The 17,561-nt window shown below is 42.8% G+C and overlaps 1 protein-coding gene and 1 pseudogene across 2 annotated transcripts in view; one reads left to right on the top strand and one right to left on the bottom strand.

The window, feature by feature from the left end:
* The window catches only part of LOC311141278 (NACHT, LRR and PYD domains-containing protein 3-like), a 203,409-nt gene that overhangs the window by 81,874 nt on the left and 103,974 nt on the right, over positions 1 to 17,561 (top strand). The window lies entirely within an intron of this gene.
* Positions 3,340 to 13,911, bottom strand: LOC311099138 (NLR family CARD domain-containing protein 3-like; annotated as a pseudogene). The gene is made up of 7 exons: positions 13,832 to 13,911; positions 13,240 to 13,666; positions 8,878 to 10,266; positions 8,379 to 8,544; positions 6,888 to 7,061; positions 4,367 to 4,433; positions 3,340 to 3,883 (listed from the first exon to the last, which is right to left on the bottom strand). The product of its transcript is annotated as an NLR family CARD domain-containing protein 3-like (transcript).

Below are 17,561 nucleotides of genomic sequence, written 5' to 3'. Positions count from 1 at the left end.
TCAACACCTAGAAACTCTCCAAACAACAAATAAAAACCATTCTCAAACAGCGTTCTGCCTTTACCTCTATCGTAGGGTTTTAAAAACTAACTTTACAACTTTAACAATCCTAGATGGCTGTAGTAGCTTCATGTTTGGGTTCAGTTTATCTGTTAGGATATTGTGTCAGTAATATTTCTGTAGTTACCTCAGCTAAAAACGGTTTCTATATTCCTCAGTTAATGTTATATTTCATACTCTGCTTCTTTCCAACACTGCTTTTTTATCCCTGCTGTTTTTTAATACTCTTTTTATTATCTTTGTCCCCTTGCTTCACTTCCCATTAAGAAAACACCCTCTCTTCCCTGTGCTTCGTCACTATCCTATTAGTATCCCCTGTTATCAACTAAGATCATAGCCACAGCTCTTATGAATCCACCAATCCGCCATTATTAGAAGTCAGCAGATCTAGGTAACTGTCCTTTCTGAGTAGGCTACAAGTAACAAACCAAACACTTGCTGTAGTTGATCAGCATACATTTAATTTGTATCCATATTATCAATATCCAGTTTATTGACAGACATTACGCCACCATTCGCCATCGTTTAATCTAGCACACCATAATGCAACGCAAAAAAAATTACTACCACAAAATTGTCTCGCTAAACCAGCACGCTGATAAATCTTCCATTCTACAACACCAAAAATAAATACTTTGTAGTATCTGTCTAAGCAACACATACCACCAGTAGAATTACACTCAGAAACCCAGATTTGTTTACTCTATGCCATTGCCCCAATGCTATTGAAATGACACAGAAATCCCACAAATAGTGCTGGCTTATCTTCTCACCATCCGATACAAAACGAAGTTCCTTCACTACATCACCTGACCTCTGCAATGATAATTAGTTTCATAGAAACCCCAAATTGGCTTTATAATATGTTATAAGTTACGTCTATAAATTCCACTCCTTATGGGTAGTTCATTTCTTAACCCTTATCTCTATCAAATTATCCATCAACGGCTCAAACTCAGAAAACCTTTATTTAGTATTTCCTGACGTACGTCTACGTTTGGGTGAGCAAGTTAATACATACATATTATTCAAATGATCATTATCACCTCTCTAGTAATCGATTACACCCACATAAAATTCATCCTATTTTCACATCGTCACATACTCCATAGAAAACGTTAGAAACTCCTAGGTACTCACATCAAACAATCCTTTCGTGTTTTTTTTTTACGATTCTTAATCGACACAAATCAACTTCTTCAAACAAACTCCCAGCGGAACCAAAACAACCAGACTGTAGTGTCAAGGACACTGACCTTCCTGTCATTGGATCCTCACCAATTCTCTAACCTTCAGGAAACTCCGTCAAAGTCAAGCCTCTCATTAAAACATAGACTTTTCCACTACACTCTAAAATAACCTCACGCTCTCCATACCACTCCTTGATATTATGTGATTGGCATTGATGTACGGAACCACAATATAATGTAATATCAAAGCTTATTATCCAAACTGATATCAAATGATCATAAACACATTCATATAATTTATTATGCACCCTTTCAGATTAAAATGACTTCCTGCTCTTTGTTCATAAAATAGCCCATGTTGTTCCATGTACCTCGATGCCATCTGGTGAACAAAAAATGGTCGCATTGAGTTGACTTAAAAGCTCTCTTCCCATTAACGCCATAGGAGTTGCAGCACTTCCTATACATGAATGTTGAAAAATAATATCCTCCAAATCAATTTGTAATGGGAGAGATATAGGATCAATTTGTAATGGGAGAGATATAGGATCAATTTGTAATGGGAGAGATATAGGATCAATTTGTAATGGTGGAGATATAGGATCAATTTGCATAGTTCCACTAATTTCAATAGACTGGACTTTCTGATTACTTAAAGGACACCTTCAATCTGGTTGCCTTAAACATGACATAGTTGCCCCTGTATCTATTAGAAATGGAATTATTTTACCAGATACACATAAACTTAACTGTGGTATTTCTAATGGGCTAACCGAAATATGCAATTGTGGTGCATTGATCATGTATTTAACCTCCTCCCTGCTTATCGGTGTTGTGGGGCATTGATCATGTGTTTAACCTCCTCCCTGCTTATCGGTGTTGTGGTGCATTGATCATGTGTTTAACCTCCTCCCTGCTTATCGGTGTTGTGGGGGCATTGATCATGTGTTTAACCTCCTCCCTGCTTATCGGTGTTGTGGTGCATTGATCATGTGTTTAACCTCCTCCCTGCTTATCGGTGTTGTGGTGCATTGATCATGTATTTAACCTCCTCCCTGCTTATCGGTGTTGTGGTGCATTGATCATGTGTTTAACCTCCTCCCTGCTTATCGGTGTTGTGGTGCATTGATCATGTGTTTAACATCCTCCCTGCTTATCGGTGTTGTGGTGCATTGATCATGTGTTTAACCTCCTCCCTGCTTATCGGTGTTGTGGTGCATTGATCATGTGTTTAACCTCCTCCCTGCTTATCGGTGTTGTATGTCATTGTCCCCATAATAGATTACCCGGCCTTCTCCTCTCTAGGTGTATTCTGGGAATTAGGGTGTGGTTGGGCAGGAGTCCCATTTCCCCACAAAAACAGTAAAATATATCATAAGAACATCAATAAAAAATACAAAGTGGTACGATCATAAATGGAAAAAATGTTCAGTCATGTTCTAAAAATATGATGGAAACAGTTTAGGTTGCTTGATTTAACAGGCAGATAGAACTGGGATAGAAGCTGTTCTGGAACCTGGGATCCAGAAACTGCCTAGCAACCACTGGTCCTCACTAGACTGGTGCCCTGCATGTCTATTTGTTCATTGGAGTTTATCAGGTTTTGAAGTGATGTCTGTGTTTGTTGGACACTTAGTGCTGGAATGAGGTGTCTGATTGTTCCCAATTCTATCAGAAATGATGGTCCTCATTTGAAGGTCCTGTGTCAAGGTCCTCACTATTATAGGAAGATGTGTGTGTGTGTGTGTCCAGTGTGTGTGTGTATCCAGAGTGTGTGTGTGTGTGTGTCCAGTGTGTGTGTGTGTGTGTCCGTGTCCAGTGTGTGTGTGTTTCCAGTGTGTGTGTGTGTCCAGTGTGTGTGTGTGTGTGTCCAGGATGTGTGTTTGTGTCCAGTGTGTGTGTGTGTCCAGTGTGTGTGTGTGTGTGTGTGTGTGTGTGTGTGTGTGTCCAGTGTGTGTGTGTGTGTGTGTCCAGTGTGTGTGTGTGTCCAGTGTGTGTGTGTTTGTGTCCAGTGTGTGTCCAGTGTGTGTGCGTGTCCAGTGTGTGTGTTTGTGTCCAGTGTGTGTCCAGTGTGTGTGTGTGCGTCAGTGTTACCATGGTTATTATTTACAGGGACACTGAGGCGCCATCATACCAAACCCTAAACCCTGGATAGAGGGGCTCAGTGAATGTGGAGTGGAATGTGTTCAGGTGGGTCAGTGTGTCAGAGGAGACTCTGTAGAAGGACAGAGTGCCGGCTGGCCAGTCCAGATACACTCCTACTCTGTGGGAGCTGGAGGAGGGGACGTCTATGGTAGTGGACTTATTATTGTGACAGGCAGAGTAACTGTTGTCAGAGCAGAGCAGACTCCAGGACTTGTCATTACATCCAATCATACAGTCATCACCCCCTCTTCTCCTGCTGATTCCTTTATATGTCACTCCTATATCAGCCACACTCCCACTCCACTCTACCTCCCAGTAACAGCGCCCAGTCAGACCCTCTCTACACAGCACCTGTCTCCAGACCTCAAATCTCTCTGGGTAATCAGGATACGGCTGCTCCTCTCTCCTCCATGTCACCTTTCTGTTCTCCTCAGACAGAGAGAGGAGTCTGTTTACTGTGTTTAGGTCCAGTGTGAGATCACAGACATCTGATGAATGAAACCAGACACAATATTAGAAATCATCATCATTCACATTAGAATGTTAACTCACTTTTCACTAATTCATTTAATGTAGATGTTTCTAGGTATCAAAAGGAGAAGTTAAGGTAACTTGAGACTTGTTCAATGATCATATGTTATACTGTATGGTAATATAAAACACACTTATTCCCATTAATTACACACAGACACACATCCTGAACACACACACACACACACACACACAGGACAAGCACGCTGGACACACACATACACGTTTCTAATGTAACAGGAACACGCCACACACATACACAGACACACACATTGTCAAAGCAACTCTTTGTAAACTTTGGTGTCCCTGATTTGTGCTTCTGTAGAACTACAGCTGATATTTAATATGACCAAGTAAGTAATGATGGTGGTCTTTGACTTTAACTTCACTTGAATTAAGACTTATTCTTAGTCATATTCTTCACAGCAGTCAACACTCACATTTTCTAAGTCCAGGTTTCATTGTGTTCTCTCCACCATGTTCCACACTGTAGCGGTAAGCAGAAGAACGGACAGTCATTGAGGGATACACCTGAACTCACACACACACACACACACACACACACACACACACACACACACACACACACACACTCATTCAGCATATAACTTTGTACAAGCGGTGGTAAGAATGTGTGAGTCCAGTGTGTGTGTCCAGTGTGTGTGTGTGTGTGTGTGTGTGTGTGTCTCCAGTGTGTGTGTGGTATGTGTGTGTGTCCAGTGTGTGTGTGTGTCCTGTTTGTGTGTGTGTGTGTGTCCTCTTTGTGTGTGCCCAGTGTGTGCGTGTGCCCAGTGTGTGTGTCCAGTGTGTGTGTGTGTGTTTGTGTGTGTGTGTGTGTTCAGTTTGTGTGTGTGTGTCCTCTTCGTGTGTGTCCAGTGTGTGTGTGTGTGTCGTGTGTGTGTCCAGTGTGTGTGTTTTTGTCTGTCAAGTGTGTGTGTGTGTGTGTCCAGTGTGAGTGAATGAGTGTGTGTGTGTGTCTAGTGTGTTTGTGTGTGTGTCCAGTGTGATTGTGTGTGTGTCCAGTGTGTGTGTGTGTCTAGTGTGAGTTTGTGTGTGTGTGTGTACAGTGTGTGTGTGTTTCTAGTGTGAGTGTGTGTCCAGTGTGAGTGTGTGTGTGTCCAGTGTGTTTGTGTGTGTGTCCAGTGTGTTTGTGTGTGTGTCCAGTGTGTTTGTGTGTGTGTCCAGTGTGTTTGTGTGTTTGTCCAGTGTGAGTGTGTGTGTGTCCAGTGTGAGTGTGTGTGTGTGTCCAAGGTGTCCAGTGTGTGTGTGTGTGTTTGTATCCAGTGTGTGTGTAGTGTGTGTGAGTCCAGTATGTGTGTGTGTCCAGTGTGTGTCCAATGTGTGTGTGTGTCCAGTGTGTTTGTGTGTGTGTGTGTGTGTCCAGTGTGAGTGTGTGTGTGTGTGTACTGATACACGTGCACACACACACACACACAAACACACTGGACACACACACACACACACAGGACACACTGGACACACACACACACACACACACATACACACAGGACCCACACAAAGGACCCACACACACACATTGGACACACACACACACACACACACACACACACACACAAACACAGTCTTTATTTAACTTAGTCAAACACAAACACATACACACACACACACACACACTGGACACACAAACACATACACACACACTCACACACACACACACACTGGACACACAGTCTTTATATAACTTAGTCCAAGTGGTGGTCAGAATGTTTGTCTTAACTAGCCTGATAACTCCAACATGTCTGATATGAACATTGACATAAACCCTCTACATACTTGAGTTTCTCCAGTCTGCAGTGTGGATCCTCCAGTCCAGCAGAGAGCAGTCTGACTCCTGAGTCTCCTGGGTGATTGTAGCTCAGGTCCAGCTCTCTCAGGTGTGAGGGGTTTGACTTCAGAGCTGAGACCAGAGAAGCACAGCCTTCCTCTGTGACTAGACAGCCTGACAGCCTGCAAAGAGTCAAATCATATTAAAATCACACTGCTATTCTTTGGTGGTGAAAATAGTGGCAGTATATTTTTTCAACATATTCAGATACATCAGCTTCCTGAAACCTGCCATATATATTTATAAAGGGATGTATCATTATTAACAATGACAAATGATCAAAGTACTGCTTGTAGATAGAAAAATGTATATTACAAATATTTGTGTAGACTGACCAGACCAGTTTAAAAAGCAGTATCAGTCAAAAGACAGACAGTGAGGTATCAGATTTAGATTATATTGAGTATACAGTCCACACCATATCTATTTTGACAGTGAAGCTAACATTTTAAATGTGGCTCTATGCTCATTCTGGATTTGAGATCAAATGTTTCATATGAGGTGACAGTATATAATGTCACCTTTTATTTTAGGGTATTTTAATACATATCTGTTTCACCGTTTAGAAATGAAAGCACTTCATGTATTTAGTCCCCCCATTTGAAGAAGTCATAAGTATTCTGACCAATTCAGTGTATTAAAGTAGTCAGAAGTTGAGTATTTGGTTGTAAACTCGTTGGTTGCATTTGCAGTTTGTTTTGGTTGTGTTTTGGGTTATGTTTTGTCCAATAGTAACTGAATGGTGGATGATGACTGGAGTAATTTTCTGTCTAAGTGAGTAGATAACATGTTTCTAAACACTACTAAATTAATCCTGGTGATGCCATGATTAAGAAAAATAATGAATTAATTATTAATAATAATTAGTGAGAGAGTTACAGAGGCTACAACAAAACATGCTAACCTCTCACCATTAACATCAAATAAACGGTGACATTCTGTAATGTCACCTAATATGAAACATTTGATCTCAAATCCAAAATGCTGGAGCATAGCGCCAAATTAAATACTGTAAGCTTCACTGTCCAAACACATATGTTGTGGACTATGTGTGCCTGGTAAACACATGTGGATCTGGTTAACACTTATCACTTGTTGACGAACTACATGAATACTGACCTCAGAGTCTCCAGTTTACAGTGGGGATTCCCCAGTCCAGCAGAGAGCAGCTTCACTCCTGAATCCTTCAGGTCATTGCTACTCAGATCCAGCTCTCTCAGGTGTGAGGGGTTTGACTTCAGAGCTGAGACCAGAGAAGCACAGCCTTCCTCTGTGACTAGACAGCCTGACAGCCTGCAAAGAGTCAAATCATATTAAAACCACACTGCTATTCTTTGGCGGTGAAAATAGTGGCAGTATAATTTTTCAACATATTCAGATACATCAGTGTCCTGAAACCTGCCAAATCTATTCATAAATGAATGTATCATTATTAGAAATTATCAGATTATTGCTTCTAGATAGAAACATGTATAGTACAAATATTTGAGTAGACTGACCAGAGAAGTTTAAAAAGCAGTATCAGTCAAAAGACAGACGTTGAGGTATCAGATTTAGATTGTATTGAGTATACAGTCCACACCATATCTATTTTGACAGAGATGCTAACATTTTAAATGAAAGCAATTTATGTATCTAGTCCCCCTATTTGAAGAAGTCATAAGTATTCTGACCAATTCACTTATAGTGTATTAAAGTAGTTCAAAGTTTAGTATTTTGTTCCAAACTCGTTGGTTGCATTTGCAGTTTGTTTTGGTTGTGTTTTGGGTTATGTTTTGTCCAATAGTAACTGAATGGTGGATGATGACTGGAGTAATTTTCTGTCTAAGAGAGTAGATAACATGTTTCTAAACACTACTAAATTCATCCTGATGATGACATGATTAAGAAAAATCATGAATGAATCATGAATAATAATGAATGAGAAAGTTACAGAGGCTACAACAAAACATGCTAACCTCTCACCATGACCAATAACAGAGGGGGTATGATCCTTGTTCCTCTGTAACTTTCTCATTCATCATCATCCACGATTCATTCATGATTATTCATAATCATGGTAGCATCCACATGAATGTAGCAGTGTTCAGAAACATCTTCTATTCTTACTGACAATACAAGTGAAGTGACTCCAAAATGACAGGACTTAATTCACCATTCAGTTTCTACTGGGAAAAACATAATCCAAAACACAACCAAGACAAACTGCAAATGCATTCAACAAGTTTGTAGATTCACAAGCTTGATGTAATCACTGTGGGTAAGGAATATGGGACCAAATACTAAACTTTGGACTAAATGAATTTGTCCAAATACTTATGACTTTTTCAAATGGGAGAACTAGATACATTAAGTGCTTTCATTTCTAAACAGTAAAGCAGGTATGTATGAATACCCTCAAATAAAAAGGTGACATTCTGTACTGTCGCCTAATATGAAACATTATATCTCAAATCCAAAAGGCTGGAGCATAGCACCAAATTTAAAACTGTAAGCTTCACTGTCCAAACACATATGGTGTGGACTATGTGTGCCTGGTAAACACATGTGGATCTGGTGAACAGTTATCACTTGTTGACCAACTACAGGAATACTGACCCCAGAGTCTCCAGTTTACAGTGGGGATTCCCCAGTCCAGCAGAGAGCAGCTTCACTCCTGAATCCTTCAGGTTATTGTTACTCAGATCCAGCTCTCTCAGGTGTGAGGGGTTTGAACTGAGAGCTGAGGCCAACACTTCACAGGATGTGTCTGTGAGTTTACAGCCAGTGAGTCTGTCAACAGAGTAAATACCATGAGGGACAGGTTGTATTAAAATGTTACATTTAGCTTCCCTGCTTACACTGTTACCCCTGCACTAATAATGTGAACACTGTGTATAGATGTCTCAATGCTACAACTTTTCTGATCCGTTTGTATTACAGTTTGTTTAAGACTTTTCAGCTGAAAGAAAGTTTAGTCAGCCAATGAAAATATTGTTGTTCTTACATACAGTAAAGTTTGATCTGAGGGATAGTCACATGAGTACTTACAGAGCCAGTCAGCCAATAGAAATGCTGCTGTAACTACAATGTATTTTGGTGTGGGATATCTCCATCAATACTTACAGAGCTTTCCTGCAGCCTCTCACAGCTGGGAGCAGTCTCCTACGACCCTCCTCTGATGTCTTGTATACCTTCGGGTCAAACACATCCAGAACCTCCTCTGATATCTGTAGCATGTAGGCCAGTGCTGAACACTGAGAATGTGTGAGGTTTTTGGATCTCTTCTCTGACCTCAAGTATGCTTAGATTTCCTCCTGTACTGAATGGTCTTTCATCTCTATCAGACAGTGGAAGAGATTGATGCACCTCTCAGGGGAGATGTTCTTCCTCTGCATCACCTTAAGGGATTGGATTGTTTTCTGGACGCTGTCTGGACTGTTTTCTGTCTGTGTCACCAGACCTCGTAGGAGTTTCTGATTGGACTCCAGTGACATGCCATGAAGGAAGCGGACAAAGAGGTCCAGGTGTCCGTTCTTGCTCTCCAAGGCTTTATCCACGGTACTCTTCAGCAGCTCATGCAAGGTTAGCTCTTCAGATGCAGCTCTAGACTTTCTCTTGAGGAAGGGCTTCAGTGCATCCATGTTCTTGGTTGTGTAACAATGGTACATGTAGTCAGCTGAGAGAAACTCCTGAATGCTCAGATGAACAAAGCAGTACACCACTCTCTGAAATAACACAGACTCTTCTTTAAAGATTTGTGTGCACACTCCTGAGTACACTGAGGCTTCTTTGACATCAATGCCACACTCTTTCAGGTCTTCTTCATAGAACATGAGATTACCCTTCTCCAGATTTTTTAACGCCAGCTTCCCCAGCTTCAGAAGAATTTTCTTATCTGACTCCATGAGCTCCTGTTGATCCATCTCATCTCTTCCATGATATTTCTGGTTCTTCAGGCTGGTCTGAATGAGCAGGAAGTGCATTGACATCTCAGTCAGAGTCGTGGGCATCTCTCTCCTCTTGTTTGTACTCAACATGTGTTCAAGGACTGTTGCAGAAATCCAACAGAACACTGGCATGTGGCACATGATGTGGAGGCTCCTTGATGTCTTTATGTGTGAGATGATTCTGCTGGCCAGGTCCTCATCACTGAATCTCTTCCTGAAGTACTCCTCCTTCTGTGGGTCATTGAACCCTCGTACCTCTGTCACCTGGTCAACACACTTAGGGGGGATCTGATTGGTTGCTGCTGGTCGGGAGGTTATCCAGAGGAGAGCAGAGGAAAGCAGATTCCCCTTGATGAGGTTTGTCAGCAGAACATCGACAGACGATGTCTGGGTGACATCAGACACCTTTTCATTGTGCTGGAAATCCAATGGAAGTCTGCTTTCATCCAAACCATCAAAGATGAACATAGCTTTACAGGCAGTGAGTTTCTTTGCATTGCCTATGTCTAGTTCTGTGTGGAAGCCATTTAAAATTCTGAGAAGACTGTACTTGTCACAAGCAGGGCTTGAACTCAGGTCTCAGATGTGGAGAGTGGGGTGTTCTACCCCTTAGCCACAGAGGAGGTATAGTAGGACCCAATAGAAACACCCAAGGTAATACTCCACGCAAAGTAGATTTAATATAAAAAAAAAGGTATTCTTTTGCACTTCAAAAATAATCCAACAAAAGTTCTTCTCAGAAAGAGGTATACTAACAGAGGTACAGTAAACAAAACAGGAGGACCAAACAAAATAACTCCACGAGGGGAGAAAAACAAAATAAAGATAACTTAGAAAAGCTTACTCGGAAAGACTCTGTGGGACACAGCAGGAGACACATAGCCAGGACTCAAAAACCAAGTGAGGAACAAGGGGAAAAAACACAGCTAAAATACTCTAGGGGAAACAAGGCACAGGTGACCTGGATAAAGCTAATAAGGACACACGAGGAAGAACTAAGGCAGAGGGGAACACAGATGACCTCTAGAGGCCCGGAGACAAACAGGAGGCAGGAAGCTGACAGGACCCCCTCCTCTAGGAACGACTCCTGACGTTCCTTCCAGAACACCCTGGCCTCAGGGTGCGAAACTCTCGGATCAAACCTGGGTCCAGGATGTCCTTGGCTGGAACCCAGGAGCGCTCCTCTGGCCCGTAGCCCTCCCAGTCCACCAGATACTGCAGAGAGTTCTGGACCCTCCGGGAGTCCAGTATCCGGCGCACTGTGTAGGCTGGCTGGCCGTCAATGATCCTGGGAGGTGGCGGGGGTCTGCGTGGGGGGGCAAAGGGAGAAGACAAGACAGGTTTTAGTAGTGAAACATGGAAAGTGGGGTTAATTCTAAGGGAGCGAGGGAGAACCAAACGATAAGAAACAGGGTTAACTTTCCTTGCTATGCGGAAAGGGCCGATGTATTTCTGGGAAAGCTTCTTGGATTCGACCCGGAGGGGCAGGTTCTTGGTGGCCAACCAAACTCTCTGACCAGCTCGGAAACTAGGGGCCGTCCGGCGGCGGCGATTAGCCTGACTTTGGTATCTCTGGGAGGTCCGAAGGAGGGTACGCCTGGCCTTCTTCCAGGTCCGCCTACAGCGTTGGACAAAGCGCTGGGCCGAGGGAACACCAACTTGCGCCTCTTCCTCTGGAAATAATGGAGGGGTGTATCCGAACTGGCATTCGAAGGGGGACAATCCGGTGGCTGAGGACTGGAGGGTGTTGTGGGCATATTCCGCCCAAATGATATAGGTGGCCCAAGACGTGGGATTACTGGCCGCCATACACCGCAGGGTGGTCTCCAGATCCTGATTAATCCGTTCCGTTTGGCCATTAGACTCTGGATGGAACCCAGACGATAGGCTGGCTGTGGCCCCAATAAGCCTGCAGAAGGCCCCCCAAAACCGGGACGAGAATTGGGGACCTCGGTCGGAGACAACGTCCAGGGGAATTCCAAATATCCGGAAGACATGGTTCATGAGGAGCTCAGCCGTCTCCTTGGCCGAGGGCAGCTTGGGCAGGGGAATAAACCGGGCAGCCTTAGAGAACCGGTCAACAACCACTAGGATGACTGTGTTGCCCTGGGATGGAGGAAGTCCCGTAACAAAGTCCAGAGAAAGGTGTGACCATGGCCTGCGAGGAACAGGTAAGGGATGGAGCAGTCTCTGGGGTCGCTGACGTGTCGACTTTCCCTGGTTGCACACAGGGCAGGCCTCAACATAGACCTGCACGTCCTTCTTGATGGACGGCCACCAAAACCGCCGCTGGAGGAATTCCAGTGTGCGAGCCCTACCCGGATGGCATGTCAAGGGCGACTCATGACCCCACTGCAAGACGCGGGTCCGAACAGAGAGAGGAACGTACAGGCGTCCGGCAGGACCACCGCCTGGATCGGGCTCATGGACAAGGGCCTCTCGTACCCTCTTTCTAGTTCCCACTGAAGAGGTGCGACGATCCTAGACCTCGGAATAATCGATGCCAAGGGCTTCTCCTGTACCTCGGGAGAATAGGCTCGAGACAGGGCATCCGGCTTGACGTTCTTGGTGCCAGGTCTGTAAGACAGGAGAAACTGGAATCGATTAAAAAAAAAGGGACCATCGTGCTTGCCGAGGGTTCATCCGCTTTGCCTGTTGGAGATATTCCAGGTTCTTGTGGTCTGTGAGAACCTGGAAAGGATGCTGTGCCCCCTCAAGCCAATGGCGCCACTCTTCCAAGGCCAGTTTTACCGCAAGCAACTCTCGATCCCCCACGTGGTATTTGCGCTCGGCCTCAGACAGGCGGCGAGACATGAAGGCACAAGGGTGTAATCTCCCATCCTCACCCCTCTGTGACAGGACGGCTCCCACCCCCACCTCTGAGGCGTCCACCTCCACCACGAAAGGTCTTTCTGGGTCAGGGATCACCAGAATCGGAGCAGAAGTGAAGCGGCGCTTGAGATCCTCGAAGGCCCCTGCTGCTTCCGGACCCCAGTGAATCTTGGTCCCTGACTTGGTTTTTCTGTCACAAGCTGGGCTTGAACTCAGGTCTCAGATGTGGAGAGTGGGGTGTTCTACCCCTTAGCCACAGAGGAGGTATAGTAGGACCCAAACGAAACACCCAAGGCAATACTCCAGGCAAAGTAGATTTAATATAAAAAAAAAGGTATTCTTTTGCACTTCAAAAATAATCCAACAAAAGTTCTTCTCAGAAAGAGGTATACTAACAGAGGTACAGTAAACAAAACAGGAGGACCAAACAAAATAACTCCACGAGGGGAGAAAAACAAAATAAAGATAACTTAGAAAAGCTTACTCGGAAAGACTCTGTGGGACACAGCAGGAGACACATAGCCAGGACTCAAAAACCAAGTGAGGAACAAGGGGAAAAAACACAGCTAAAATACTCTAGGGGAAACAAGGCACAGGTGACCTGGATAAAGCTAATAAGGACACACGAGGAAGAACTAAGGCAGAGGGGAACACAGATGACCTCTAGAGGCCCGGAGACAAACAGGAGGCAGGAAGCTGACAGTACTGGAGATCTTTAATCAAGTTCAGCTCCCGGAAAGGAAGCACAAATATGATATCCACATCTTGGTTCGCCTTCCCTTCAGCCCAGTCTAGGATGAACTTCTGCACAGAGACTGTTTTTCCGATGCCAGCGATGCCCTTGGTCAGCACAGTTCTGATGCTTCTCTCTTGGCCTGGTAAGGGTTTAAATATGTCATTGCAGTGGATTGCTGTGTCATGTGAGGTTGGTGTCCTGGATGCTGTCTCTAGCTGCCACACCTCATGTTCATTGTTAACCCCTTCACTCTCTCCTTCTGTGATGTAGAGCTCTGTGTAAATCCTGTTGAGGGGAGTTTGGTTCCCTGCTATTTCCATGCCTTCTATCACACATTCATACCTCCTTTTCAGACTGTCTTTATGGTTTACTATAGCTCTCTGCAGGTTGTCATCCACTACAAGGGAAGAGGAAAAATTATGTGTATCAGAAACATTCATTGACAGGATGAAAAGTGGGCCTTCCACAACTACAGTAACTTCTATTATCTCACAATATTGTAGTTAACTACTGAAAATCATATTAAGGTATTGACTTGGCCCACGTGTGCAAGTGGTCTTACTGTTTTCAGAGCCTCTTGTTTTATTGGGTTGACTCAGCTGCTGTAGTACAGGCCGTGTTCTGGATCTCTTTCTACACTGAGGACAGTCATAGTCTCCTGAAGGAGCAGGTTTCTCCCAGTATCTGGTGATGCACTGTCTGCAGAACCTGTGTCCACAGGTGATAGAGACTGGATCCCTCAGCACCTGCTGACACACTGCACACCTGGACTGATCCTCTGGCAGAGTAGACCTTCCACTACAGAGATAAAGGAGAGAGAGATTGTAGATGTTAATACTGATCATCTAACAGAGTAGACCTTCCACTACAGAGACAAAATAAGGTGCAGTAATTGCTCTAATAAACTGTTAAAACAAACTACACATTACAAAACATACTCTGCTCTCTGAGTGTGGTAGTAGCCTCTGGAATGGATAACATGTCCACAGTGGTATTACTAAACTATATGAACTCAGAAGGTTGTAGAAACATGTCCACAGTGGTTTTACTAAACAATATCAACTCAGGAGGTTGTAGAAACATGTCCACAGTGGTATTACTAAACTATATGAACTCAGAAGGTTGTAGAAACATGTCCACAGTGGTATTACTAAACTATATGAACTCAGAAGGTTGTAGAAACATGTCCACAGTGGTATTACTAAACTATATGAACTCAGAAGGTTGTAGAAACATGTCCACAGTGGTATTACTAAACTATATGAACTCAGAAGGTTGTAGAAACATGTCCACAGTGGTATTACTAAACTATATGAACTCAGAAGGTTGTAGAAACATGTCCACAGTGGTATTACTAAACTATATGAACTCAGAAGGTTGTAGAAACATGTCCACAGTGGTATTACTAAACTATATGAACTCAGAAGGTTGTAGAAACATGTCCACAGTGGTATTACTAAACTATATGAACTCAGAAGGTTGTAGAAACATGTCCACAGTGGTATTACTAAACTATATGAACTCAGAAGGTTGTAGAAACATGTCCACAGTGGTATTACTAAACTATATGAACTCAGAAGGTTGTAGAAACATGTCCACAGTGGTATTACTAAACTATATGAACTCAGAAGGTTGTAGAAACATGTCCACAGTGGTATTACTAAACTATATGAACTCAGAAGGTTGTAGAAACATGTCCACAGTGGTATTACTAAACTATATGAACTCAGAAGGTTGTAGAAACATGTCCACAGTGGTATTACTAAACTATATGAACTCAGAAGGTTGTAGAAACATGTCCACAGTGGTATTACTAAACTATATGAACTCAGAAGGTTGTAGAAACATGTCCACAGTGGTATGACTAAACTATATGAACTCAGAAGGTTGTAGAAACATGTCCACAGTGGTATTACTAAACTATATGAACTCAGGTTGTAGAAATCTTCTAAAGTATAGAAAGTACACACTAAGAAAAGAGGGTTCCAAGGGTTCTTTGGGAAGGGTGATGGTTCTATGTGGAACCATAATGACTCAAAGAACCCTTCAAGCCATTCAATGGTTATTTGCAGTTAACAAAAAGGGTTATTTGCGTTTTAGTGATAATTAAAATGTAGGAGCAGTGGCTCATTGGATATTTTGCGGAGTTGTTTGTTCAAAGCTCTTTTTGTGTAACAGTGAGTGAGTGCCATTGACGTTTATCTAATGTGTTGTGTTCTGCAATGACTGTTAATACACACTGTTATGTAGGACTATGGCCAGTGACGGTGTCTTGTGAACGACTCACGTATGGCCTTGTGTCAACTGAGAACGGTTGACTAAGTCAGTGGTTCTCAATTCTCTCCTCAGTGATCTAGTGATGTTATGTTTCATACTGAAGCTCCAAGGCATGCGTTGAAATTACTAAGCAGCTAACTTCGAATCAGTGTGCCGATAAGTGTATCACTTTATCAGAAGTACGTCATCAATGATGTCCGAAGCTTCGTTTGATCACATGCTTTTTCAAACCGTGTGTTGCAAAATGCAAGATCCCACTGATTTCACCGTGGTTCTGGTGCTTTCTTTGATTAAGCTTCTTTCAAACACCGACCGCTACTGGATACCATACTTATACATTTAGTTAGGATTTTGTACAAGTAATTTCGCCTGACTGGTGTCTTAGCTGGTAGAGTAGGGAACTATGGAACATTCCGGGACGTGGGAGTATGAGTTCAAATCCCGTTGAATGGACACTATTTTGAAAATAGTTTTGTGAAACCATACTTTCTGCACTGTTGTTCAAATAATTTGTTTTATTTAGTATAGTATAAGCTTCTCTCTTAAACATCCTCAATAATGCCATAGATTCCATTTTTGAAAAATAGTCCACTTGAAGGCAGAAAAAGCAGCATGATGTAAGATGTGATCTGACTGGAGGCTATTAAAGCCAACGACTTACCACCAGAGTTTTGATCAAATCAGTGGAGAAAAAAATACCTCTATCTGATAATCACACATTGCTATTTATTGCTGACCAGCAGATGTCACTAATGTGCATTGTGAATGAATAAAGAAGCTCAGAGCAATTAACCTATTTGACACAATTGGTTGGAAAGCCTCATTGCTTCAGGAAGCTTTGTTTTTCCATCACTACAGTGACCCGCAGCAGTTTGAGAGCTAGTTGAGAGCAACTTGTCATGGCAGGTAGCTTAGCATTAAGAGTCAGTAACTGAAAGGTCGCTGGTTTGAATCCCAAAGCCGACTAGGTGAAAAATATGCCGATATGCCCTTGAGCAAGGCACTTAGCCCTAATTGTGCTTGTATGTTGCTCTGGATGAGAGCGTCTGCTAAATGACTAAACTGTTAAATATAACACCTATGGAATTTTAACAATATAGTATATGGCTAACCAGAATACAAAAAATAATAATGTTCTTCAAAAAGGATCTACAAAGAACCTTTGAGATTGAGGAAGGTTCTTTATAGAACCATTCTCTATAAAGGTTCTATAAAGAACCATAACAAAGGGTTCTTTATAGCCACAAAAAGGGCTGTAACCATGGCGAACCCTTTTTTGGCACTATGTAGAACCTTTAGTTTTTAGTGTGTAACCACTAAATGCATTTAAGGAAAATGATTTGGTGTTACAAACAAACTGCAAATATCAACGCTGTTGTCATAAAATGTTACTATATGTTTTATATATTGTGATTCGTGTAGGTCGAAACATTGCATTCTGTTCAATTACAAAGCCCTTTTTTTATGAATACAACATTTTTGGTTATGGAAAAGATATTTCACATCGGTTTAGATTATTAAATTATTCTCTACACTGTCCTTGCTGGCCCATGTTGACTCCAATGCTTCCCACAGTTGTGTCAAGTTGGCTGGATATCCTTTAGGTGGTGGACCATTCTTGATACACACGGGAAACTGTTGAGAGTGAAATACCCAGCAGCGTTGCTGCTGGTCCAACATCTCATTACACCTGCTGGCCAACATCTCATTACACCTGCTGGTCCAACATCTCATTACACCTGCTGGTCCAACATCTCATTACACCTGCTGGTCCAACATCTCATTACACTTACTGGTCCAACATCTCATTACACCTGCTGGTCCAACATCTCATTACACCTGCTGGCCAACATCTCATTACACCTGATGCTCCAACATCTCATTACACCTGCTGGCCAACATCTCATTACACCTGCTGGCCAACATCTCATTACACCTGCTGGTCCAACATCTCATTACACCTGCTGGTCCAACATCTCATTACACCTGCTGGTCCAACATCTCATTACACCTGC

Source organism: Coregonus lavaretus (genome assembly GCF_964263955.1).
Source record: "Coregonus lavaretus genome assembly, chromosome: 2".
NCBI classification, from domain to species: Eukaryota; Metazoa; Chordata; class Actinopteri; order Salmoniformes; family Salmonidae; genus Coregonus; species Coregonus lavaretus.
Note: the sequence above shows the minus strand (reverse complement) of the source record. Positions and strands in the feature narration are given on the sequence as shown.